General features: G+C 47.5%; 1 protein-coding gene across 3 annotated transcripts in view; it reads right to left on the bottom strand.

Moving 5' to 3' along the window:
• The window catches only part of LOC141271787 (uncharacterized), a 138,822-nt gene that overhangs the window by 33,028 nt on the left and 79,874 nt on the right, over positions 1-25,920 (bottom strand). The window contains exons 1-3 of one of the 3 annotated variants that reach the window (XM_073681936.1): positions 8,899-8,970; positions 8,761-8,808; positions 3,731-3,816 (exon numbers count right to left, since the gene is read on the bottom strand). The gene's annotated coding sequence lies outside the window, so the exon portion shown is untranslated. Of the gene's footprint in view, positions 1-3,730; positions 3,817-8,760; positions 8,809-8,898; positions 8,976-25,920 lie in introns of those variants that run through there. The other 2 variants (XM_073681935.1, XM_073681937.1) reach the window with 2 other exon arrangements.

The raw sequence follows: 25,920 nt of genomic DNA, 5'->3' as shown, positions 1-25,920 counted from the left end.
GGGAGGCACCCTTCCCCATGCTATCAGGTATGCTTAATTCATATATACACAGGCCTAATCTATAAGTTCATTATTGTTTCATTTTCTTATGATTATCTTCCTCTCTCTTCAGTACCCCTCTGGTCCCATCTACATATGTCCATTTGAGCTAGTAAGTTTTCTTACTTTTTCAGACTTTTCTGTACTTCGTAATATGTATCAGTAACAGATTCTCTCTTTTGGTATACATACCTCATTGACTCTGTTTGCATTAGTCATGTGAGATGGCCAGCTTACTTTCACTTTTTTTTTTCTTCTTCATTGACCTATGACCTTTAGAAGTAACCTTATCCTATATACATTATGTAATAATATTGTATATTATGTATTTGTCGTTTCTATTATAAACTTCCCCATACCCCCCTTTTTAATTTATGTCTTGTTTTTTCCATGTAGAGAAAACCTTGATAAAGACCTACATAGGTCGAAACGTCGGTTAACAATGTTTTTTTGACAAAGAATGCTCTGTGATATATGACTAATATATTATCACTGAATAAAGGGATTGTACTTTTGAATAAATATACTAATTTTTGCTGTACCTCCAGAATTCTATGAATTTTTTCATCCTCATATTGGTGTGCCGAGGTTCTCTCCACATATTAGATTTCTCTTTACCTCTGAGCACACCCTCCACAGTGAGCGACCCCTCATTCTAATTACATGATACTTTATAATAATGATAAATGTAGGTAGTGTAATGCAGCAGCTTGCTAGCATTACTGTAAAAGGTCCAGGATGTGTTTTACCTGACCATGTACCTTCCCCTTTAACTGACTGTACACATGACTGGGACAGCACACAGGACCTATACACACAGCTGACTGATCACATGACTGTGACATCAGAAAGGTCCTGTCAGTATGTGGGTGTCTGTGCACAGGATATATAAACCCTGGTGATTTGAGACAGGTGTGTTCAGTGTGAGGCGTGAGGCCTGTGGTCCGTGTGTGTGTGGGACACCATTTGTGAGAGGCCTAGTGAGGCCGAGAGTGAAGCCTGGCAGCCTGAAAGGCCGTGCCCGGATGCCAGTTGCCTTTGAGGGAGAGCCGGCTGGTTGAGGAACCCTGAAAGGCGCAGGCTGGATGTCAAGTGTGGAAGACATACCAGTAGCCTACGAGGGGACGACGGCTAGAGACCCCTACCTGGGAAGCCACAAAGCCACAGCGGTGGCAAGCGTAATGGACTGCAGCAGCTAAACCCGGCAAAGGTAATACCCTGTGCTATATGGACATTGTGATATGAACATTGCTATTTTTACCTTGCCGTAAGCTGTAACCTGGAGCAAGTGGGCCTGTGTGCCACTTGGCTCATGAACATTGTGTTTATGTGTGTCTGCGTGCCATGGAGTTGGACCCGGTGAACTGTGGCTTATGAAGAAATAAACTGCAGCATTGTGAGAAAAACGTAAAGACATTGCACGTGTGCATTGATTGACGCAGCGAAGCGAGTAACCCCAGTATGATGACTAGCGCTGCCTTACAGTAGCTATGTTTTGCGTTTATTTAGAAAAATATCAGAAATTTGACAAAAATGTTTTAAAAATTGCAATTTTCAAATTCTGAATGATTATCCCTTTAATCCCCTCATGTCTGCTTTACATCCGCACCATTTGTAAAGCATTGTTTTATTTTGTTAGCATTTTAGATTGTTTAAAATGTAGCAGTAATTTTTCATTTTTTCAAGGAACTTTACAAAACTTATTTTTATAGGGACCTGTTCAGTTTTGAAGTGACTTTGGGGGTCCTATATGTTGGAAACCACACAAAGGTCATACCATTTTAAAAATTGCACCCCTCAATGTATTTAAAATTGCTTTAAGGTAGTTCATTAACCCTTCTGGTTCTTTTCAGGAAGTAATGGAAAGTGGCATGACAAGAATGAAAAAGTTTATTTTTACCACCTAAATTTTGATAACTTCTGAACAGGCCGCTATAGCCGGAAGACTCTAAGGCCGTTATTTTGGCCATGAACTGCCATGGCAAACATCAGGACCACACAATCAATATCTCAAAGTGCCGATGAGGTAACTATTTAGATTCTTTAGTCACAGTTGACAGCAGAATCTAAGGGATTAAACGTGCATGGTCGGTGCCAACACTGATCATGGCTGATGCAGCAAGTTTTCAGCTATAATGTACAGCTGACAGCTACAGGATTGTCATCTGTCGGGGAACGCTAGTCTCTTATATCTCAGGTCAGTAAAAAGACGTCTATTGGTCACTAAAGGTTTAAAGGGGTTGTCCAATACTTTTTTTTAAGTTGCCCAATGTATTCATCATGTGGGCATAAGTATCTCTGTAAATACCTTGTGTTGCAGATAATGCCTGTGAGCGGCGCCATCACTGGCCGCTCACAGGCATCACGTGACGTCATGACAAGTGAAGCGTGACTCAACGCTGGGGTCCCTGTGGTGGCTGCTGGGTTGGGGGGGGGGGGGTTATTCCCCGCGTCACACCCAGCACCCACCGCACGCTTTCCCAATAAATGGGGAGCAGGAAAGCGCGCGGTGGATGCCGGTTGTGACGCAGGGGAATAACCCCGCCCACAACCCAGCAGCCACCCGTGCAACGCGGAAGAGGGACCCTCGGCTGCAGTCTGGACTTGTCGTGACGCCCACATGCTGAATACATTGGGCAATTTAAAAAAGTACCGGACAGTAATAGCGATGCTCACATGCAGTATCTGCAAAGTAATCTAATTACAAAAATCCTTAGGGGCCCCGGGGGGATACATTGGGTGGAGTGGGGGGGGTAATCTAAAGTACTGGGCAACCCCTTTAAACACCACTGAAATTAGACATAGAAATAAGAATTGATATCCTGTATATATACTCGTAGAACAATAGCTCTCACAGCTTTTCCCACGACATCACAAAATAATTTGCAATAAGCACTATACTCAACAAGCATTTCATTGTGTCAGATTCATCAAGAGGCCCTGAGGTAATATATTTTTTCCTCTGTGGCATTAACAAATTTTGTGGTGGAAATGCAATCAATTAAGGACTCAAGTTGAACTGAATTTTCAAGATAAGACAAACAAACAGGGAGCAATCATTTTGCGGAGTCATAAGGAAATACCTGTGCACTGGCACAGCCACAGCAAGGCAAGCAATGTGTTGCGCAATGGCGGAAAGAAGGTGGCTGAAGGGCAGGCACCAGGTTGGCTGGAGAGGTGAGCAATGAGGTGTAACGTGGCACGGGGTGGTAGAAGTTGGCAAGTTACTCTTCTCTTGCATACTGGCATGATACATGAAGGTGGGGTCACAGATGTTTCACAGTTCAATGAGGGAGACCACCAGTTCAAAAATAAACCTTTCACTGAACATTAACTTGGGGAGGGTTATATACAGTAGATCAGGGCTGTGGAATCAGAGTAGGAGTTGTAGAGTCAGTGTCCATTTTGGTGGAGTCTGAGTTGGAATAAAATGGACTGACTCCAACTCCTAAAATATATAATAAATTTGGTACAGTAGTAGAATGCAGGTTGCGCTGTAAATATTTTCATTAGAATTTGGGAAAGTTATGCTCTGTTCCTGATCTAAGGATCATGGCTTTTAGTTGACATGAATCTGTGCTGCACTTTATGTACATGCTCAGTAGCGAGGGAGTGCTGTGGAGTCGGAGTCGTGGAGTCGGTGGTTTGGCTTACTGACTCCACAGCCCTGCGATAGATAGCAGGTACATACCTTTTCATATCTACATTTCTTGTTTTTTCATGACATATTGTACTTCATGATTGTGGTAAAACTGCTTTGATGTGACTAGAGTTTATCTGTGAAAAAAAACAGAAATTTGACAAAAATTTAGCAATTTTCAAACTTTGAATTTTTATGCCTTTAAATCAGAGAGATATGTCACACAAAATAGTTAATAAATAACATTTCCCACATGTCTACTTTACATCAGCACAAATTTTTAAACATTTTTTTTGTTAAGATGCTATAAGGGTTAAAAGCTGACCAGCGATTTCTAATTTTTCCAACAAAATTTACAAAACCATTTTTTAAGGATCACATCACATTTGAAGTGACTTTGAGGGGTCTATATGGCAGAAAATACCAAAAAGTTACACCTTTCTAAAAACTGAACCCCTGAAGGTACTCAAAACCACATTCAACAAATGTATTAACCCTTCGGGTGCTTCACAGGAATTTTTGGAATGTGGAAGAAAAAAAAATTAACATTTAACTTTTTTTAACAAAAATTTTAATTAAGACCCAATTTTTTTTCCGCAAGGGTACAAGGAAAAAAAGGACCCCAACATTTCTTGTGCAATTTCTCCTGAGCATGCCCATACCCCATATGTGGGGGAAAAACACTGTTTGGGCACACGGCAGGGCTCGGAAGGGATGGAGCACAGTTTGACTTTTTGAAAGCAAAATTTGCTGGAATAATTAGTGGACGCCATGTCGCATTTGAAGAGCCCATGATGTGCCTAAACAGTGGAAACCCCCCACAAGTGACATCATTTTGGAAACTAGACCCCTCAAGGAATTTATCTAGATATGTGGTGAGTACTTTGAACCCACAGGTGCTTCACAGAATTTTACAATTTTGATCTGTGAAAATGAAATGAAAATATATTTTTCCCTCAAAAATGTTGTTTTAGCCCCAATTTTTTTCATTTTAAAAAGGATAGAAGGAGAAAATGGACCCCAAAATTTGTTGTGCAATTTTTCGTGAGTGAGCCGATACCCCATTAGAGGTCGAAAACTATTTTTGGTGCACAGTGCAAAGCTCAGAAGGGAAGAAGCGCCATATTGGAGTTCATATTTTGCTGGACTGGTTTGACGGTGCCATGTTATATTGGCACAGCCCCTAAGGTGCCAGAAAAGCAGAAATCCCAATAAGAGACCCCATTTTTTTTTTTCAAACATCATTTTTATTTGTTTTTTCCAAAAGAACAGATCATAGAAAGACATATAAAACAAATAAATCATAGCCAGGATGCACATAATAAGGAGCATGTACACAGATCATGCACAATGAATAATCAATGAGTTCCGGTTAGTTGGCTTAACAAATAAACATCTAAACAAAAATATAAATATTAAGTATTAGCAAGTTACAGTCATCTACAGTCAATGGAATTAATTAAATATCGATAAATTGTGATGATTTTCTCCCCTGCTTTAGTTACCACGTAAGAGTCTTAGGTTATTATTTAGATCCTCCAGAATATACCATTCTGTAGAGGTAAATGGTTGGACAATTTTATTCTTTTCAGACAGAGAACAGCAAGTTATAATAAACTGCTTTCATTTTGATAGAAATTTGTCAGCTTGTTGTTCTTTGTTACTAAGGGTATCTAATTGCTCCACTCCCATAAAATGTTTCATCTGGATTATTAGCTCTGCTATAGGGGGAATGATAGGATCCAGCCAATGTTTAAGTAACTGTTTTTTTGCCAGGCCAGGAAAAGTAGAGTATGAAGCAGTTTTGGGGGGCCTTTTGATTTTTGGTCAGGATTTTCTGGGTTATGCTAATGATGCAGTATGGCTACATATGGAGAGAGAGTGTATCCTGGGCCCCATATAGTCTTTATCACATCTGGGACTTGATTCCAGTATACTGTTGAAGAGACCCCATTTTACAAACTACATCTCTCAGTGAATTCATCAAAGGGTGCAGTGAGCATGTGGACACCACATGTAACTCACAGAATTTTACACCATTGGGTGGTGAAGAATAAATAATTACATTTTTACCACCGAAGTTCTGTTTTAGCCCCAGATTTTTCACACTGAGAAAAGGGTAAAAATGGCACCAAAACTTGTCACACAAATTCTGCTGAATGTAGAAATACCCCATATGTGGCTGTGCTGTACTGTTTAGCCACATGACGAGACTCGGGAGGGACAGAACGCTATTTGACTCCTGAAGCGCAGATTTTCCTAGAATAGTATGTAGACTCCATATACAGAGACCCTAAGTGCTAGCAGAGCAGAATTCCCCCCATTTTGGAAATTTATCTACAGGTGTGGTGAGGATTTTACCTACATGTGTGTTATCCAGAAACAAACAGCAGTGGATGTTGCTGAGTGAAAGGTGCAAACTGCCATTGTAGTGACCAGTACGTTGTCTCCAGAAGCATGAGCTGGGCACATGTACCCATAAAATAGGTGGGCTCTCACCGCTGCAGAAATGCTAAACATGTAGATGCTAACTGAGGTGTAGGCACACTGTGGGTCTCAGAAGGGATGGGGCATTTGGATTTGGGAGCACAGAATTTGCTGAATTTCTTTTGGGGGGGCAAGGGCCATTTCGCTTTTCCAGAGCCTTTGTGCTACTAGTTATGTGGAAGCCCCTATATTTCCATTAACAGATGACGGGCCCGAGTGGAGGCTTTTTTTGTGGAATGAGTCGAAGGTTTTATTGAAATCCAAAATGTTACATAAAATGTTCCCATTTATCCTGTGCTCTACACCGAGCACGGATATCGGGTTTCCATTTAAATCTCCGAGTGACGTAATTCAGATGAAACTCCAAGGGATCCACTCACTATAATGAGGCTGCAAAGTTACACTGGGCTCAGTCTGGCCTCTGTTCAGCAGTGTAGTTGTTTTCAGAGGTTGACAAACTTTTATGCACACCTAATAAAAAAACGGACACTGTGGGATCACAGGCCAGACACGTCCACGGTGCCTCCATCTGTCTCAATCTTCCATCGACGGATCTAACTACATTGCTAGTGCCTGGTGACCCGTATATCATCATGACAACTTCGGATCACCATGGCAGTGATCGGGATCCAGCGATGAAGTTGTGGGGGCTCTGATCAAAGAGGAGAGACGTCTGTCTCTTTGATCGCTCGCTAAATGCTGTCGCAGCATTTAGGGGGTTAAAGTGCTGGAAGCGGTGCGGGTACCACTACCTGCACTGAGTGCCGGGTCTCAGCTGTCAGAATCAGCTGACACCTGGGGGCAATCACGCACACATAGCCTTTGTGGGCACAAAATCGCTGGGACATATCCATATGTCCCATGTCGGTCAGTACCAGACCACAGGGATGTATGGATATGTCCCATGTCAGAAAGGGGTTAATGTATAACATTTTCCTCACACAAATTCAATCCCTTTCTCTTCTCTTCCTTTTACTTGTTCTCGGTGTTCTCTACTCCTCACTACTTCATCACAACCGAACTTGGCACTACAGTTCAGCTAGCAAGAGTCCTTTAATCGATCTGCGGTTCTGAGCGTCTTTTACCGCCTTAGGAGAGCAATTGTGCCAGTATAGCTGGTACTTATCTTTTCTTTTACTAATGCTATGGATCTCCCGACAGGGGCATTCTCTTTGCCTCACGTACTCAGTCCTGTCTAGGCCTGTTACCTTTAGGAGTTATAAACTCTGGTCCTCATTGCTAGGCCCCCTCTCTCAGGTCCTGTCTCCGGTAAATCACTCTGTCTCTCAGTCACTCTTCCACGTTTCTGCTCCAGATCACACTCTCTCTTTCTTCTGGTATCCTCTAAGTGCTAGGGACACCCAAAGAATTCGGCACTGCTCACACTAGACCTTAGGTCTCTTCGCTATGCACTCCAGGTCCTATTGGACGTTCTAAAGGGAAACTGTTTCTTTCCCTTCAACTAAGCCCTTTCCTTTCTGGGCTAATCCCAAACATTTTCTCTCACTATACCTATTGTCAAACTACAAACAGTACCCACATTGCTAACACAGGTCACAGTACACCTTACAATAACACTTGTTTCTTCAAGGGGGAACGTGGGCAGCATGTCCATCTCCTTACGGAGGTATTATTATTAGTTCATTTTTTTTTTACCAATACTCACCTCATCGGGTCTGGTCTTCTTCCTGCTTTTGCGAGCCGCATCTCCAACCTCTTCACTATGAACCAGAGCTTAGCATTGTACTGTCGCGGCACACATCTTTTCATCACATTATAATACACAGTGACTTCCAAGGCCTAAAAGCAGCCAAAAGTCCTGGGGCTTACAGTGAAGAGGCACATGATAGTGTAAACAAGAGGAGCAGCTAGCGGGTTGGCCAGAGAGGTGATGAGGTATTAGCTTGTTTGTTATTTTTTTATTTACACCTTACATTTATAACTATGAGTCGACTGTTCCTAACTCTGTGACTGCCTGTAAATACAGGATTGAGCAGGGATTCGCGAGCACACAATCCAGATTACTCACTATGTAGCTATCGGCAAGCGAGCAGAAAGCGTATGGCGTCACAAAACAAAAGGAACAACGATAGTCTTGGGTTTCCCATTGTAGTGGGGGACGAGCCTAGTGATTATTTCTCATCTAACGATGGTTGAAAAATCCCTTTAATCCTTCTCTGAACCTTCTCGTCACAGTGCTGAGCGGAGGCAGCGTGCACATCGGGAGGTTCTATCACATCACGCTGATCGCTGTGGCTGATGAACTCTTTAGATGCTGCGATTAATAGCGACGGTCTCATCTAGGTGGTTACACAGGGTATCGGCAGCTCAGTATGTGATTGTCAATTATTGTCATGAAAACCAGAAAAAAAGCGACTCCACAGCTAGAAAGAAATGATCTAAAAGCTATTTGCGCCCATGAAACATCATATAATAAATATCCCCTATACGCATTTGGTATCACAGTAATTGTTCACTTACGAATGAAAAGTAATGATGTAATTGCTGTTTATTTTCCATTCCCCCAAAATATATGAATAGAAGTCCATGCCTGTGATAAATGTATTAACAAATGTCAACAAAATACAACTCACCCTGAAATAACCAAAACCTGATACAGAGGAAAGAGAAAGGTCACAGCACTAGGAATAAGGGAGGCAGAGGTCACAATAGTCTCAGCACTGAAGGAGTTAATGCCCCCTGCGCCCAGTAATGGGGGTCTCTCCACATACCTCCACCTGCAGAGCCGCCACCACATATATGGCTGTTCTGTGTGCACAGGACCTGTGATGAGGTCACAGGAGGGGAGGAGTCAGGGGTCACATGATCAGGGGCCTCAGTGGATGCAGGACTCTGCTGTGCTGGTTGTCATGGTGCTGGATGAGGGGAAGTTTATGTGTGGGGTCAGGAGGGGTTTACAGTGTGGATGTAGCAGAGCCGCGTGTGTACGAGGTGTACGGAGCAGAGCCGTGTGTGTACGAGGTGTACGGAGCGGAGCCGCGCGTGTACGAGGTGTACGGAGCAGAGCCGTGTGTGTACGAGGTGTACGGAGCAGAGCCATGTGTGTACGAGGTGTACGTAGCGGAGCCGCGCGTGTACGAGGTGTACGGAGCGGAGCCGTGTGTGTACGAGGTGTACGGAGCGGAGCCGCGCGTGTACGAGGTGTACGGAGCCGCGAATGTATGAGGCGTACGGTGCGGAGCCGCGTGTGTACGAGGTGTACGGAGCGGAGCCGCGTGTGTACGAGGTGTACGGAGCGGAGCCGCGTGTGTACGAGGTGTACGGAGCGGAGCCGCGTGTGTACGAGGTGTACGGAGCGGAGCCGCGTGTGTACGAGGTGTACGGAGCGGAGCCGCGTGTGTACGAGGTGTACGGAGCGGAGCCGCGTGTGTACGAGGTGTACGGAGCGGAGCCGCGTGTGTACGAGGTGTACGGAGCAGAGCCGCGTGTGTACGAGGTGTACGGAGCAGAGCCGCGTGTGTACGAGGTGTACGGAGCAGAGCCGCGTGTGTACGAGGTGTACGGAGCAGAGCCGCGTGTGTACGAGGTGTACGGAGCAGAGCCGCGTGTGTACGAGGTGTACGGAGCAGAGCCGCGTGTGTACGAGGTGTACGGAGCAGAGCCGCGTGTGTACGAGGTGTACGGAGCAGAGCCGCGTGTGTACGAGGTGTACGGAGCAGAGCCGCGTGTGTACGAGGTGTACGGAGCAGAGCCGCGTGTGTACGAGGTGTACGGAGCAGAGCCGCGTGTGTACGAGGTGTACGGAGCAGAGCCGCGTGTGTGCGAGGTGTACGGAGCAGAGCCGCGTGTGTGCGAGGTGTACGGAGCAGAGCCGCGTGTGTGCGAGGTGTACGGAGCAGAGCCGCGTGTGTGCGAGGCGTACGGAGCGGAGCCGCGTGTGTGCGAGGCGTACGGAGCGGAGCCGCGTGTGTGCGAGGCGTACGGAGCGGAGCCGCGCGTGTGTTCGAGGCGTACGGAGCGGAGCCGCGCGTGTACGAGGTGTACGGAGCGGAGCCGCGTGTGTGCGAGGTGTACGGAGCGGAGCCACGCGTGTGTACGAGGTGTACGGAGCGGAGCCGCGCGTGTACGAGGTGTACGGAGCGGAGCCGCGCGTGTACGAGGTGTACGGAGCGGAGCCGTGTGTACGAGGGGTACAGAGCGGAGCCGCACGTGTACGAGGTGTACGGAGCGGAGCCGCGTGTGTACGAGGTGTACGGAGCGGAGCCGCGCGTGTACGAGGCGTACGGAGCGGAGCTGCGTGTGTACGAGGTGTACGGAGCGGAGCCGCGTGTGTGCGAGGTGTACGGAGCGGAGCCGCGCGTGTGTACGGAGTGGAGCCACACGTGTATGAGGTGTACGGAGCGGAGCCGCGCGTGTACGAGGTGTATGGAGCGGAGCCGTGCGTGTACGAGGCGTACGGAGCGGAGCCGCGCGTGTACGAGGTGTACGGAGCGGAGCCGCGCGTGTACGAGGTGTACGGAGCGGAGCCGCGTGTGTACGAGGTGTACGGAGCGGAGCCGCGTGTGTACGAGGTGTACGGAGCAGAGCCGCGTGTGTACGAGGTGTACGGAGCAGAGCCGCGTGTGTACGAGGTGTACGGAGCAGAGCCGCGCGTGTACGAGGTGTACGGAGCGGAGCCGCGCGTGTACGAGGTGTGCAGATCCGCGTGTGTACGAGGTGTACGGAGCGGAGCCTCGCGTGTACGAGGCGTACGGAGCGGAGCCGCACGTGTACCAGGCGTACGGAGCGGAACCGCGCGTGTACGAGGCGTACGCAGCGGAGCCGTGTGTACGAGGCGTACGGAGCGGAGCCGCGCGTGTACGGAGCGGAGCCGCGCGTGTACGAGGCGTACGGAGCGGAGCCGCGCGTGTACGAGGCGTACGGAGCGGAGCGGCGCGTGTACGAGGCGTGCGGAGCGGAGCGGCGCGTGTACGAGGCGTACGGAGCGGAACCGTGCGTGTACGAGGCGTACGGAGCGGAGCCGTGTGTACGAGGCGTACGGAGCGGAGCCGCGCGTGTACGAGGCGTGCGGAGCGGAGCCGCGCGTGTACGAGGCGTGCGGAGCGGAGCCGCGCGTGTACGAGGCGTGCGGAGCGGAGCCGCGCGTGTACGAGGCGCGCGGAGCGGAGCCGCGCGTGCTCGAGGCGCGCGGAGCGGAACCGCGCGTGTACGAGGCGTACGGAGTGGAGCCGCGCATGTACCAGGCGTACGGAGCGGAACTGCGCGTGTACGAGGCGTACGCAGCGGAGCCGTGTGTACGAGGCGTACGGAGCGGAGCCGCGCGTGTACGAGGCGTATGGAGCGGAGCCGCGCGTGTACGAGGCGCGCGGAGCGGCGCGTGTACGAGGCGTGCGGAGCGGAACCGCGCGTGTACGAGGCGTACGGAGTGGAGCCGTGTGTACGAGGCGTACGGAGCGGAGCCGCGCGTGTACGAGGTGTGCGGAGCGGAGCCGCGCGTGTACGAGGCGTGCGAAGCGGAGCCGCGCGTGTACGAGGCGTGCGGAGCGGAGCCGCGCGTGTACGAGGCGTGCGGAGCGGAGCCGCGCGTGCTCGAGGCGCGCGGAGCCGCGCGTGCTCGAGGCGCGCGGAGCCGCGCGTGTGCGAGGCGCGCGGAGCGGAACCGCGCGTGTACGAGGCGCGCGGAGCGGAGACGCGCGTGTACGAGGCGCGCGGAGCGGAGCCGCGCGTGTACGAGGCGCGCGGAGCCGCGCGTGTACGAGGCGTAGGGAGCGGAGCCGCGCGTGTACGAGGCGTACGGAGCGGAGCCGAGCATGTACGAGGTGTACGGAGCGGAGCCGATAGTGTACGAGGTGTACGGAGCGGAAGCGAGCGTGTACGAGGTGTACGGAGCGGAGCTACGCGTGTACGAGGTGTAGGGAGCGGAGCCGCGCGTGTAAGAGTCATGCGGAGCGGATATTATTATCATGTAAACTAAACTGATGCTTTTACTCACATCACATTGAGACATTTTGGCCCCGGCAGTTTCGTCGGGACAATAATGAATAGAAACTACTGGTCATCCAATAATGAACTACGGGTCGTTCCCAAAAGGACAAATGCAAGTAACATTCTAAGATTACAGAAAAGTAGATAATAACTTGGTACACCATCATAAAGAGGTAGAAGTATAAAAATAAACCTTTTATATTAATCCCTTACCAACATATGACGCATAGTGTTGAGCATTCCGATAATGAAATATCGGGTATCGACCGATATTCGCTGTATTGGAGTTCCGATACTTTTAAAATATCGAATACCGGAATCGGAAGTTCCCATAATGCAATGAGCCAGTTTGATTTTATTCAGCCAATGAGGATCCTAAGAAGTGTGGGCACAACCTGTTAGGCATGTTAACTAATGGCATGGCTGTGATTCGCTGCTGAAATGATGTCATGATGCACTATAAAAGCCGCCATTTTGGGTTCACTCTGCTGTGAATTCTGTTAGGGACAGGACGCTGCTGTTCTGAGGGACAGTTTGAGCTAGCGATTTGCTTTATTGTGCTTTACCCAGGCTACTTTATATACCGCTGTGCGAGAAGCTTTCTTTTGCCTTGCAGCGCTAGTGCACAGTTCTCTGCACTGTTCACGGCTGTCTGCGAGGTTTCTGTGTGTGAGTGCAGCTCATTCTGTAGTGTGTTCTGCTGCCACGTCCGGTTGTAGTCCGCTCAGCGTGAGTCACTGCCTCATACATTGTCCTTTTTTGGCATTAATGCTGCTCATTTTTCCTGATTCCTCCTATTAGTGTGGTTCCATCCGTATCCAGCTTCCAAACACACTATATAGGAGTAGATAGAGGAGCCTTTCTGCAGCCTTGTGCCCTGCAGCCCCAGCCAGATTAGTATTAGCCTATTTTTTGTAGCCACATCTATTGCATTGTAGGTTACCTTCCTGCATTGTAATAGCTACAAAAAGTTTGTGATACTATCGGTATTACATCTTTGGGCACATCCAGTGTCTTTTTGTGAAAAAAAAAAACATAAATAAAGTTCACTAAACACTCCACTTTACAGTTGTGTAGGCCACATTAGCTCATATTAAAGTCTAGTCCACACTTTATAAAATTAGTGTTTGTTATACCTGTTAGCAGATGTACAGGAATAAGCACACTAAGCCCTTAGTACTTTTCTGCCTATCTTTATCAGTCTACCAAGATGAAGAAGGCAGGGAGTAAGGAATGTGGGCGTTCTGCAGGGAGAGGACGTGGGGATTCTGTGCCTGCTGCGGGCACCAGTGACTCAGCATCCCCCAGTTTTACCAGGGAACAGTCCTTTATGCGCAGCTTTGTAGGAGCTCGCCGTACCCCACTGCTGCGGGAGGACCAAATTGAAGCCGTTGTCAGATGGATGGCAGCTAACGCATCGACTTCAATTAGTTCCAGATCCTCTCAGGTCCTGAGCACTGAAGAGCACCCATCTGTCTCTTCACCACCTGCCAAATTGCCCAGGCAGTCAGAGAGCCCTGGACAGGAGCCATCTCTACTTCTGTTCTCTGAATCTCTTGGCTTGGAAAGAGGGGGCCAGCCAAGCAGAATTCTAGAATTTGAAGAAGAGGTAGTATGCAGTGATGCGCAACCGCTTTGTCTCTCTGAATATAAAGAGGTGGGTGGGCCAGTGCCTAAGGTCAGCACACCTCAGTACGTATCTGATGATGAGACTCAGGTGCCACTTTCTGGTACGTACTGTGCTCTCGAGACTACCCAGGAGAAGCAGTTGTTTGAAGAGGGTAGTGTAGATGATGAGGTCCTTGACCCATCATGGCGTGAGGTACAGGAAGGTGGTGGGAGCAGCTCTGAGGAAGAGATTCCCCGAACGGCCCAAAAAGGAGGGAGAGGGAGGGGCCAGACTTGGTTGTCTGTAGCCTCCACTTCGGCACCCATTAGGAGCATGCATCTTCCAAAACCCAAAACGGGCGCTCCCAAGACTTGCAGTGCCTGGTCCTTTTTTGACACAGTTGCAGATGACATTTGCTTTGTCAAATGCAAGCTGTGTAATCAGAAAGTGAAAAGAGGGAAAAGTGTCAGCAACCTCAATACCACAAATATGTGGAAACATGTGCGGACCAAGCACGTGGTGGAGTTACAAAGACATACTGAAGACCTAGGCCAACCTACAGCGCCACCTACCACCTCTTCAGCTCGTGTTGTAGCCTCTTCCTCCAGGTCAAACACAGCTGGTTCGGCTTCCTCACAGGATTGCCATGGAAGAACCTCTGGCACTGTTGTACAGAGACACAATGTCATTCCACCCACAGCACCACATTCCCTGTCATCCTCACACTCCCAGGCAGGTCTACAGCCATCGTTAGCACAGGCATGGGAGAAAAGGCGCCCATACTCGGCAAACCACCCCCGAGCACAGGCTCTGAATGCTGGCATTGCAAAACTACTGTCCCTTGAAATGCTATCATTCAGGCTGGTGGAGACTGACACCTTCCGTAACTTGATGGCATTGGCAGTCCCACAATACAACGTGCCCAGCCGCTTTTATTTTAGCAGGCAAGCCGTCCCTGCCCTGCAACAGCATGTGGAGGGAAAAATTAAACATGCGCTACAAAACTCGGTCAGTAGCAAGGTCCACCTGACCACCGATGCGTGGACCAGTAAGCATGGACAGGGACGATACCTTTCCCTCACTGCCCATTGGGTAAATGTTGTGGAGCTGGGTACAGATCTTGAGAGTGGCGCTGTACGTGTTCTGCCAACTCCAAGGATTGCAGGAATCCAGTCTGTACACAATGACTCCTCCTCATACTCCCTTTCCTCTGAATCAGCGCTGCAGGAGCCGTCACGGTCTACCTCCACATCGACCCGTGAACAGTTACCTGTTACGACCGATATGAGCACAGCCGTGGCCAAACGTCAACAGGCCGTATTGAAATTAATTTCTTTGGGGAATCGAAGCCACACAGCGCAGGAGCTCTGGAATGCCATCAAGCAGCAGAGCGACATGTGGTTTGTACCAGCGAATCTCCAGCCAGGCATGGTAGTGTGTGACAATGGCCGAAATCTGGTGGCAGCTTTGGGCCTAGGCAACCTCACTCACATCCCATGTCTGGCACATGTGCTCAACTTGGTCGTGCAGAGTTTTTTGAGGGACTATCCGGATCTTGATGCACTGCTGCACAAGGTCTGCATAGAGTGCGCTCACTTGCGGCGTTCCAGCATCGCAAGATTGCTCATTGCAGCTCTGCAGCGCCGATTACGCCTTCCGGAACATCGCATCATATGTGACCTAGCCACCAGGTGGAATTCAACTTTACATATGTTGGAGAGGTTGTGTGAGCAGCAGGCAGCAGTAATGGAGTACCAGCTGCAGCAGGCGCAAACAAATCGCACTGCGCGCCGTTCACACTTCACCACCACTGAGTGGGCCTCTATGAAGGACATCTGCCACGTTTTGCGTGCCTTCGATTATTCCACGCGAATGGCGAGTGCAGATGATGCACTAGTCATATGAGATAGGGAAAGGGGAAAGTTGGAAAAGTGTGGATATAAGAAAATTAAAATACATAAACTTTATTGATTAGTTAAAATCCTATAAATGTGAAATTACTCATGCATCTATAGATGCATATAAGGTAACCACTTACTAGTTGAAAAAGTGGTACCCACTAATAGATCTGGCTGGATGTAGTGTAGGGCAAATTATGGGACACCTCAGTCAAGTCCCTCTAATGTAGGACCGAGGTTATATATATATATTAACCCCATATATTGGAATAGCCTGAATATGAATGTCAGGTGGAACAACTAAAGACACATATAGTTGCTATGATAGCAAATTGTACATGTATCAATCTGCCATAGGGCATTACTATTCACCACCTGACAGACATATATGTGTATATATGTATAGGCTCGCTTAAATCCAATTGTTTTAAATATTAACAGTGGGAGATGTCAGAAATCAGCACTCGCCTTCTGTTCAATCACACAATTGCACAGTACACGTGTTTAATGTGTCCGACTCAAACAGCCGAACACTGCGGCTATACTCTATATGATCCGCTACAGCTAAGGGTGCTGACACAGTTCTCCCTTATTATAATGCGGTATGCGTTTCGCCGGTATACCGGCTTTTCCCTTAGGAAAAAGCCGGTATACCGGCGAAACGCGCGTCAGGGAATTTATCTGAGCTGCATGATAGTGTAGGGGGGAATGAGAATCTACCCTAGGAATATGCATAATATGGCAGCATTATAATAAGGGAGAACTGTGTCAGCACCCTTAGCTGTAGCGGATCATATAGAGTATAGCCGCAGTGTTCGGCTGTTTGAGTCGGACACATTAAACATGTGTGCAGCTACGAGACAGCGGACTGCTCAACACTGCAGCGATCAGCTGTTTGTGCTGGGCATGCCGGCACGTGCGTGCAGGGAATGAGACAGGGGACAATATATTATTCCTCACTCGGGCGATCAATTGTACAGCTGGACAGGCTGAATCACAGTGTGATCGTTAACCTCTGACATGTGAGGAGCCGCTCGGTGCAGCGGACGGCCCCTCAGTGTAACAGAGGAGACAATCGCTTGTCAGTGTGATCTCCTCCTGCTAATGATTTTGAACAGTGCCGGCTCATTAATAGCAGCCTAAATACACGTACTGTGCAATTGTGTGATTGAACAGAAGGCGAGTGCTGATTTCTGACATCTCCCACTGTTAATATTTAAAACAATTGGTTTTAAGCGAGCCTATACATATATACACATATATGTCTGTCAGGTGGTGAATAGTAATGCCCTATGGCAGATTGATACATGTACAATTTGCTATCATAGCAACTATATGTGTCTTTAGTTGTTCCACCTGACATTCATATTCAGGCTATTCCAATATATGGGGTTAATATATATATATAACCTCGGTCCTACATTAGAGGGACTTGACTGAGGTGTCCCATAATTTGCCCTACACTACATCCAGCCAGATCTATTAGTGGGTACCACTTTTTCAACTAGTAAGTGGTTACCTTATATGCATCTATAGATGCATGAGTAATTTCACATTTATAGGATTTTAACTAATCAATAAAGTTTATGTATTTTAATTTTCTTATATCCACACTTTTCCAACTTTCCCCTTTCCCTATCTCATATGACTACTTTGGTGGTGTACACCTGTGGATATGGATCTGATGAGAATAGACTATTCTTTTGATGCACTAGTCAGCATGACTATCCCCCTTATTTGCCTGCTTGAAAAAACACTGCAAGCACTAAGGGAGGAGGTTTTGGAAGAGGTGGAGGATGAGGAGTCACAAATGCCATTTGCTTCTCTACAGTCTGCGCAACGTGGTTCCTCACAAAGGCCTAGGCAGGGAACACTTTATGAGGAGGAGTCAATGGAGGAGGAAGACATCTGTTCAGAGGAGGGAGGTACACAATGCTCTAGTAGTCAGTATCTAGAGCGAGGGTGGGGTGATGCAGAGCAGGCAGAGATCACCCCTCAAGCAGAGGACAGCGTTTCTTGGCCAGTTGGCAGTCTGCAGCACATGGTTGATTTCATGCTGCAGTGCTTGAGAAACGACCGCCGCATCGCCCACATTCTCAACACTGCTGATTATTGGGTGTCCACCCTCCTAGATCCTCGCTACCGGGACAACTTACAAAGCCTCATAACACCGTTGAACCGGGAGCGTAAAATGTGGGAATACCAAGACACACTGGTGCATTCCATCATGTTCTCCATTCCACCCGAGAGCAGTGCTGCTAGTGCTTTACAAAGCAGCTCAGTGCGTCGAGGCAGTGGAGGAAGCTCTGCACAAAGAGGGAGCAGAAGCAGCGCCTCAGCACAAAGCAAGACCAGTATGGCCCAAATGTGGCAAAGTTTTGTGTCCCCGCCGCCACAAATGTCTACACCATCACAGACGCCTCCAATCAGCAGGAGGCAACGTTTCCGTCAGATGGTGACAGACTACATGTCTTGCCCTCTCAGTGTACTCCCAGACGGCTCTTCCCCCTTCAAGTTTTGGATCTCTAAGCTGGATACATGGCCAGAGCTTAGCCAGTATGCATTGGAGGTGCTGGCTTGCCCTGCTGCTAGTGTATTATCGGAACATGTCTTTAGTGCCGCAGGTGGTGTACTAACAGACCGTCGCATCTGACTATCCTCCGATAACGTTGACCAGCTTATTTTTCTGAAAATGAACAAGGCCTGGATCTCGCATGAATTTGCCAGTCCTCTTCCAGATTAAATAATTGGTTGTCAACAGTATCCAGGTCTCCTGTTGTGTTCATGTTTCGACCACCTGAACTGTAATCCCTGGGCTCCAACACTGCCAGTTGCTGCTCAGAAGTGCCGTCTGCACAGTCAACACTTGCTCCAGTGTTATTGGGGTTCAGTAACGTCAGCTGATCCCCTGCTGTGTGTCCGGCAATTTCTCCTTCTCTGTCCACATTCACACTACTACTGATTTTAAACTTGCTACAATTAGGCCTCTGGCTCCTCTCTGTTTTCAGTATTTACCCTGGATTCCAGCACCACCAGCTGTTTCCCAGCAGTGTCTTTGGCACGGGTACTCCCTCCTGCCCAGCTTGGTTCCAGCACGCCAGCTATTTCCGGGTAGTGTCAACGTCACTTTGCCTCCAATACGTTGTCCTGTCGTGTTGCGGTCGGGTCAACCGACTCTATGGAGCCTGCAGTTTAGGTGACTCCTATGTGGGCTGCGGGATCTGGCAATGAAGGCTGGTTCCATAGTGCCAATAAGACAAGCACCCCCTGTAGGACTGTGGGTTTCAGTAACTCCGGCCGGCTCGCGGCCTTGCAACTTTTTTTTTCATGTGTACCTTCTGCTGCCTATCTGAGTTCCAGTACCATTAGCTGGTTCTTTGGAAGTCAATCTTGAATATGTCCCCCTGGGTTCAAGTAACATCAGCTGGTTCCAGGCAGTGCCTTTGGCTTAGGTGCCTCCTTCTTGTTATCCGAGTTCCACCAACGTCTGCTGGTCCTTGGTAGTGCTATCTGGCACAGGTACCTCCTGCTTAGTAACCGGGTTCCAGTATCATCAGCTGGTCCTCAGTAGTTCCATTGGCTCTTGTACCTTCTGCTACCTATCCGGGTTCCAGTACCGTCAGCTGGTTCTCGGCAGTTCCTCAGCCTTCTTGTACCTTCTGCCACATTTCCAAGTTCAAGCTTTTTGAAATGGTTTTTGGTAATCACTCTGGATCTCCCTGACGACGACCCTGAAGATGACGGCTCTGAAGACCACCCCGAAGAAGACGAGGACCCCGAAGACGACGACCCTGAAGACCACCCCGAAGAAGACGAGAACCCTGAAGACGATGACCCTGAAGACCACCCCGAAGAAGACGAGGACCCCGAAGACGACGACCCTGAAGACCACCCCGAAGAAGACGATGACCCCGAAGACGACGACCCTGAAGACGACGACCCTGAAGACCACCCCGAAGAAGACGACCCCGAAGACGACGACCCTGAAGACCACCCCGAAGAAGACCACCCCGAAGAAAACCACCCCGAAGAAGACGAGGACCCCGAAGAAGACGACCCTGAAGACGATGACCCTGAAGACCACCCCGAAGACGACAACCCTGAAGACGACGACCCTGAAGACCATCCCGCAAGAAGATGACCCTGAAGAAGATGACCAAGAGGACAAAGAACAAGAAGACAACCACCAAGATACAGAAGAACAAGAGACAGAAGACCAAGAAGCAGAAGAACAAGAAGCTGCAGAACAAAAAGCAGAAGAACATTAAGCATAAGACTAAAAATCAAAGCAAAAGATATTATCTAAATTATAAGCAGAAACAGACTAAGCAGTGTATGGGGGCGAGTCCGTTACTCCTCGTGGTGCCCCTGGAAAATACCTGCTGATGCAGGCCAAACTGAACGCGGACAAATCCTGTTGTAAATCTTTTGTGATGGGCAAACTTTTATAGATAACAACTACAGGAATGCCTGTCACAAATAAGAATATGATGAAGAAGAAGATGAAGAAGATGAAGAAGTAGAATATGAAGAAGAATAATAGTTGAATAAGAAGAATATGAAGAATGTAAAAAAAAAGAATAATAGGAAGAAGGTGATGAAGAAGATGAATAAGGTGAAGAAGAAGTTGATGAAAAAGATGCTGCTGCTGAGGATGATGAAGGAGAAAGTGTGGGAGAAGTAAAAAAGAAGGTGAAGAGCATGGAAGTAGTGAAACATAAATATCTGACAAAATATAAAAAAGCTTAACATAGTCAATATCTTTGTAACTCCGAACGTCTTAAAAAATATATTAATTCCTGCTATTCCATTTGATTGGGCTAAACCTCTATGCGTTTAATGTCTCCTCCACCTCCCCCAATACATTCTACATTATTCTTAGTTGTTTTTCCTCATGTAGAATTAACCTACAAGGAAAGAAATGGTTTATTTTCATTCCGATATTTGTGTCCCATTGACTTGCATTGGTTTCCGGTATCGGAATCGGCGATATCCGATATTTTTTGGGTATCGGTCCGATCCAATCAGATCCGATATTTCCCCATATCGGAAGGTATGGCTCAACACTAATGACGTACCATTAAGATCTCTTCAGTTGACTTGTTCCTTCAGGCACCTGGGCTCCTGCATGATGACCGAGCAACAGTCACAGAAAGCAAGTGAACAGTCCTATGCCAAAGATGACGTACTGCTGAGGAATACTGCACTGAGTTTCAGTGCTGGGACGTGAACTTAGAGTGGATTGACCAGGCCCCTTTTTGCCCAAGTCAATGACATGTTAATACAGTTCTCTTCTCCTGACTCAAAGCCAGTGGCGTACCGCCAATGGCGGCAGGCCACGCGATTGTTATGGGGCCCGTAAGCTGCGGGGCCCAGTGTCAGCACCTGCACCATGCAACCCCCCCTCGCATCGGGCCCCCGTCGCCCCTGCATCGGGCCCTCCCTCCTGCCCTCCCCGCTCTGCATTCAACTGTATTGGCAAATGCCGATACAGTTGAAAGCAGAGCCGGCATCAGCACCCACCCGGCGTTCCCGTCGGGGCCCGGGTTTCTCCCCCAGCATCTCTGCAATACCGCTGGCGCTGTTTGATTGCTGCCACTTCAGACATGGCCGCACGCAGTGCGCTGTGCAGCTGTGTCTGGTAATAATGGCATGGCAGGGGCGACACTGCGCCTTTAATTGTCCTTGTGTGGGGAGAGCTGTGTGGGGGTCACAGTTGGGGGATTATACAGTGTTGGGGTCACCATACTTTGCCTTGGGAATTGAGGTGGGGTAAAGTAGGGTCATTATACTGTGCATGTGGAGGAATTCACTATGGGGGTATCATGCTGTGTTTTGGGGGGAACTTTTGTTGACATCATACTTTATGGGGCAATGAAAGAGGAATCTAGGATTTCAGCAGGAGGAAAATTACTATGTAAAGGCTGGAAAGTTGTGAGATATGCTCTTCTGTGACCCCGTTAATTATTTACATTTTTTTTCGAGGAATGGGGGGGCAATTAGAACTTCTACTATGGGGCCCTATGATTCCTATGTATGCCCCTGCTCATAGCTTTGGCTTTCCACCTTGATAGGCAGTTGTGTGAATGCAGACAAGAACGCACGCACCACTGATTCAGCACCTCCACATACTGACCCCTGTACTTACTGCAGGGGCCATGCAGATTGGGGTGAATCAGTCCCATCAATAACAGGGGGTCAAACAACTAAAGCTGGATCAATTTAATTACTGTGTAGCGTCTGGACATTAAATAAGTGCCTGTTGAAGACAACAGCCACCCAAACAATTCTAGTGCCATGTATTTCTATATTTTCTTATATATATTGCTTCCTGTATGTTTGTCTTATCTAGAAGATTCTATGTGGCAGAAAGCACAATTCCTCAGCTAATTTTGTTGATGCCTATAATAATAATAATAATAATTTTTATTTATATAGCGCCAACATATTCCGCAGCACTTTACAATTAAGCGGGGACATGTACAAACAATAAATTCAATACAAGGTGAGACAGTTTAACAGTTACATCAGGAGTGAGGTCCCTGCTCGCAAGCTTACATTCTACAAGGAAATGGGGTGACACAATAGGTGGAAAGTGCTTGTTATTTCAGGTCAGGCAATTATAATAAATCGGGATTATCATATAAAGCTGTATGATCCGGTCATCAGCCTGTATGTTCAAGTGCAATACTCAGTTACCGAGTGCAGTTATCGTGTGCATGGAGGGTGTAGAGACAGATGAACAGTAGGGAGCAGATTCTGAATAGTATTTAGGAGGGAACAGGGGAAAGTTAGTTTACTGGGTATTTGAGGTGGTAGGCTTGTTTAAAGAGATGGGTTTTTAAAGCGCGCTTGAAGACATCGGGGCTAGGCATCAATCGGATCGTCTGGGGTAGAGCATTCCAGAGAACTGGTGCAGCACGAGAGAAGTCTTGGAGACGGATGCCTATGAAGACTCGGGGTCTTCCGTGGACATAATATTACTCAGACAACACAGGGTGAGGGTTAAACAGTGTGGCAATACTTTATTGAACCACCAAACAGACAATAAACATATAGAACAGTCCCATCAAATACCCAAGATGGTGCAAAATTACACAGTCTCACCCTTTCGCTGGACCCCCGGGAATAGAGCAAGTGTGACTCTGGGACTTCCAGGACCAACTACCTCAACCAGTGGCCCCCCGCTTCTGACGGGCACCCACAGAGAGGAGGTAGTGGCAAGCTTAGGAAGCTGACAGTCCATTGAGGTACGTGGCCAGGAGACCCAAAGATCCCACCCTGGCTTTCTCCGAACATATCCATGGATTCAGGTGACCGGATGGTCCCAACCTGGATTTCTACGGGTGTATTCATGGGTTCCAGGTGACCAAATGGTCCCAGCTTGGTTAACCTAAGCATATCAATTGGACTAGGTAAACAGAGGGTCACAATCCTGGCTTTCCCCAAACTTCTCCATGGGACCAGGCGACCAGATGGTCCCAACCAGGCGTCTCAGAACATATCTATGGGACTATGTGACCGGAGGGTCACAATCCTGGTTTCCCCAAATGACTCCGTGGGGGTCAGTGATGGTCAATGGAGCAGATCTGTATCCTACCAGCCAGGGCAGTGTTCCCTTAAGCTGACATCCTGTAGAATCCAAATCTGTGTCCCTCGGGGTGGAGCCATGCTTCTAAGCTGCTCTCCTGAAGAGTCTCTCTGATTCTCTACTCAGCACAATAGAAATCCCTGTTTATATGTACATTTGTGGCTCAGGTCATCATTCACAGGTCAGAGAGAAGGTGCAGGGCTCATATCTCATTGTTTGAGCATTTAATCAATTTGAATAGTTTGTATCCCCACTTAAGCTGACATCCTGTAGAATCCAAATCTGTGTCCCTCTGGGTGGAGCCATGCTTCTAAGCTGCTCTCCTGAAGAGTCTCTCTGATTCTCTACTCAGCACAATAGAAATCCCTGTTTATATGTACATTTGTGGCTCAGGTCATCATTCACAGGTCAGGGAGAAGGTGCAGGGCTCATATCTCATTGTTTAAGCATTTAATCAATTTGAATAGTTTGTATCCCCCTGCTCTGTAAATGAATAAACTAGCTGGCCTAGTACAATATGTAATTATCATATTAACAAACATCATTGTCCCCAACCCTGAGTCGCTGTCCTCCATACAATAAGGTGCAGTAAATATCAACTCAAACATTCAGGGTTATACAAATACTAGCCTGTCCTTATTGACCCACCAAAGAAAAACACATAAATTCAAAAGTCAATACAAAGATAATAGTGTATTTCTCGTGGCTTAACAAACCTAGACACCTGGGTAATTAAGATTCAAAGCTGTGTCGTCACAATGCCCAAGAGCTTGGATTGTCCATGCTAAACTTACAGTATGTAGTCTTCTGAAAGTCACAATACACCTATTAGCTTACTGGTACCCTTCTTCTCCAGTTCTAATAAATCGGATCTATTGTGTGTTTACATGGGATTCTGGAAAATATAGTTTCCATCTGAGGAACTCAGATTCTGACATCAGTAGTGTGCAAAGTTTTTAAGGACATTATAAGAGATGACCTGCAGAAATATATTGCAAAGAATAATATAATAACTAACTACCAGGAAGGATCCTTGAAAGATAATTCATGTCTAACCAATATGTTGGGTTTCTATGAGGAGGTAAGGGCAAATTGGATGTTGGTAATGTGGCTGATATGATTTATCTGGACTGTACAAAGGCATTTGATACTGTACCACATAACCGGCTTATACTGAAACTACAGAAGCAAGGACTGGGTGAAACTATATGCAGATGGGTAAGGAATTGGCTAAATAATAGGAAACAGTCGTCATAAATGGTACGTTCTCTAAATGGGATATAGTCAGCAGTGGGGTAGCGCAGGGATCTGTGCTAGGACCGATTCTTTTTAATCTCTTTATTAATGACCTTGTGGATGGGATTGAGTGTAAAGTGTCAGTATTTGCTGACGACACCAAATTATGTAGGATATTAAAATTTGACCTTGATAGTTCAATATTACAGAATAATCTAGATAAGATGTCTGAATGGGCATGAACTTGGCAGATGAGATTTAAAGTAGATAAATGTATAGTAATTCACCTAGGACGGAGTAATCCTATTGCTGCATATACATCAAATGGAAGCATACTCAGGACTACAGAAAAGGAGAAGGACTTGGGTATTTTGGTGACAAGTAAGCTGAGCAGCAGTACTCAATGTCAAACGGCAGCTGCAAAAGCAAACAAGATTTAAGGGTTGTAGGCGGCTGATGGAGAAGATACAGGACGGAGTGTATATCTCTCCCAGAAAGTTAAGCTGGGCGAGATATTAAAAGCCGGATAGTACTGGTTGGTGCAGCAGGTTAGCTGCTGAGCCATTTGATTTATGGAAGTTCCGCCCCAGTTTTTTTATTGGAGTGATCAGTAGGATTTGGCAGTGGGACTCATCACTCCCGCTCCAGTAGGAGCAGTGCTGGAGGCTTAGCCTGCTCAGCTGGGAGAGGTTGCGTCACGCAAGGTGTGTGAAAGACTAAGTGCAACACAAAGGGACGGGGAAAGGGTGCCCAGACACAAGGGAATTGGGGGAGTGGAGACCTCCTAGGCTGATCTAATAACACCCTGTCTCTACTAACGTCACCATATTAGTTCTTCACCAATCGCCACACGCGAACCTAAACCCTGTATTTCCCTAGCGCCTGGCTCTGTATAGGGAAGTGGGGAATGCGCACTAGTCGATCCCCATTGACAGCTAAAAACAGCAAGGGGAGACAGACACGGGGGAAAGTAGTTTAGCTTTAGCCGACTTCAGAGAGATAACTCCAAGCATCCTCCTAGCACCACAGAGGAAAATAGCAGTCTAAGAGCTTCAATCATTCACAAGGAAACATGTGAATATCACCGACCCTTCCTGCTGCAAAGTGAAACTATTTGAACACCCAGCCCAGGATGTCAACTAGCAGGAAGGAGGTAGCTGCTGGGTCCTAGAGTGAAACAGCTAAGAAAGTGTCTGTAATGCCAAACGAAGAGATCTTGTGCAACCAAATGCAGGGCGACTATCTGACACACCCATGACAGTAACCTCTCCTCTTTGAGTGGCCTCCGGACACTCAGGACCAGCTTTTTTCAGGATAAGAGGTGTGAAATGAACGAACCAACCTGGGCGCGTTCACTCTTGATACTGAAACCCACATCCTCTCCTCTGGACCATAACCCTTCTAGTGCACCAAGTATTGTAAAGAACGACGTTGGAGACGAGGATCTACAATCCTCGAAATCTGAAACTCCAGA

Source organism: Phyllobates terribilis, unplaced genomic scaffold, assembly GCF_046119375.1.
Source record: "Phyllobates terribilis strain yellow unplaced genomic scaffold, ASM4611937v1 Scaffold_5__5_contigs__length_657084704, whole genome shotgun sequence".
In the NCBI taxonomy this organism is placed as follows: Eukaryota; Metazoa; Chordata; class Amphibia; order Anura; family Dendrobatidae; genus Phyllobates; species Phyllobates terribilis.
This window is presented reverse-complemented; position numbering and strand designations above follow the sequence as displayed.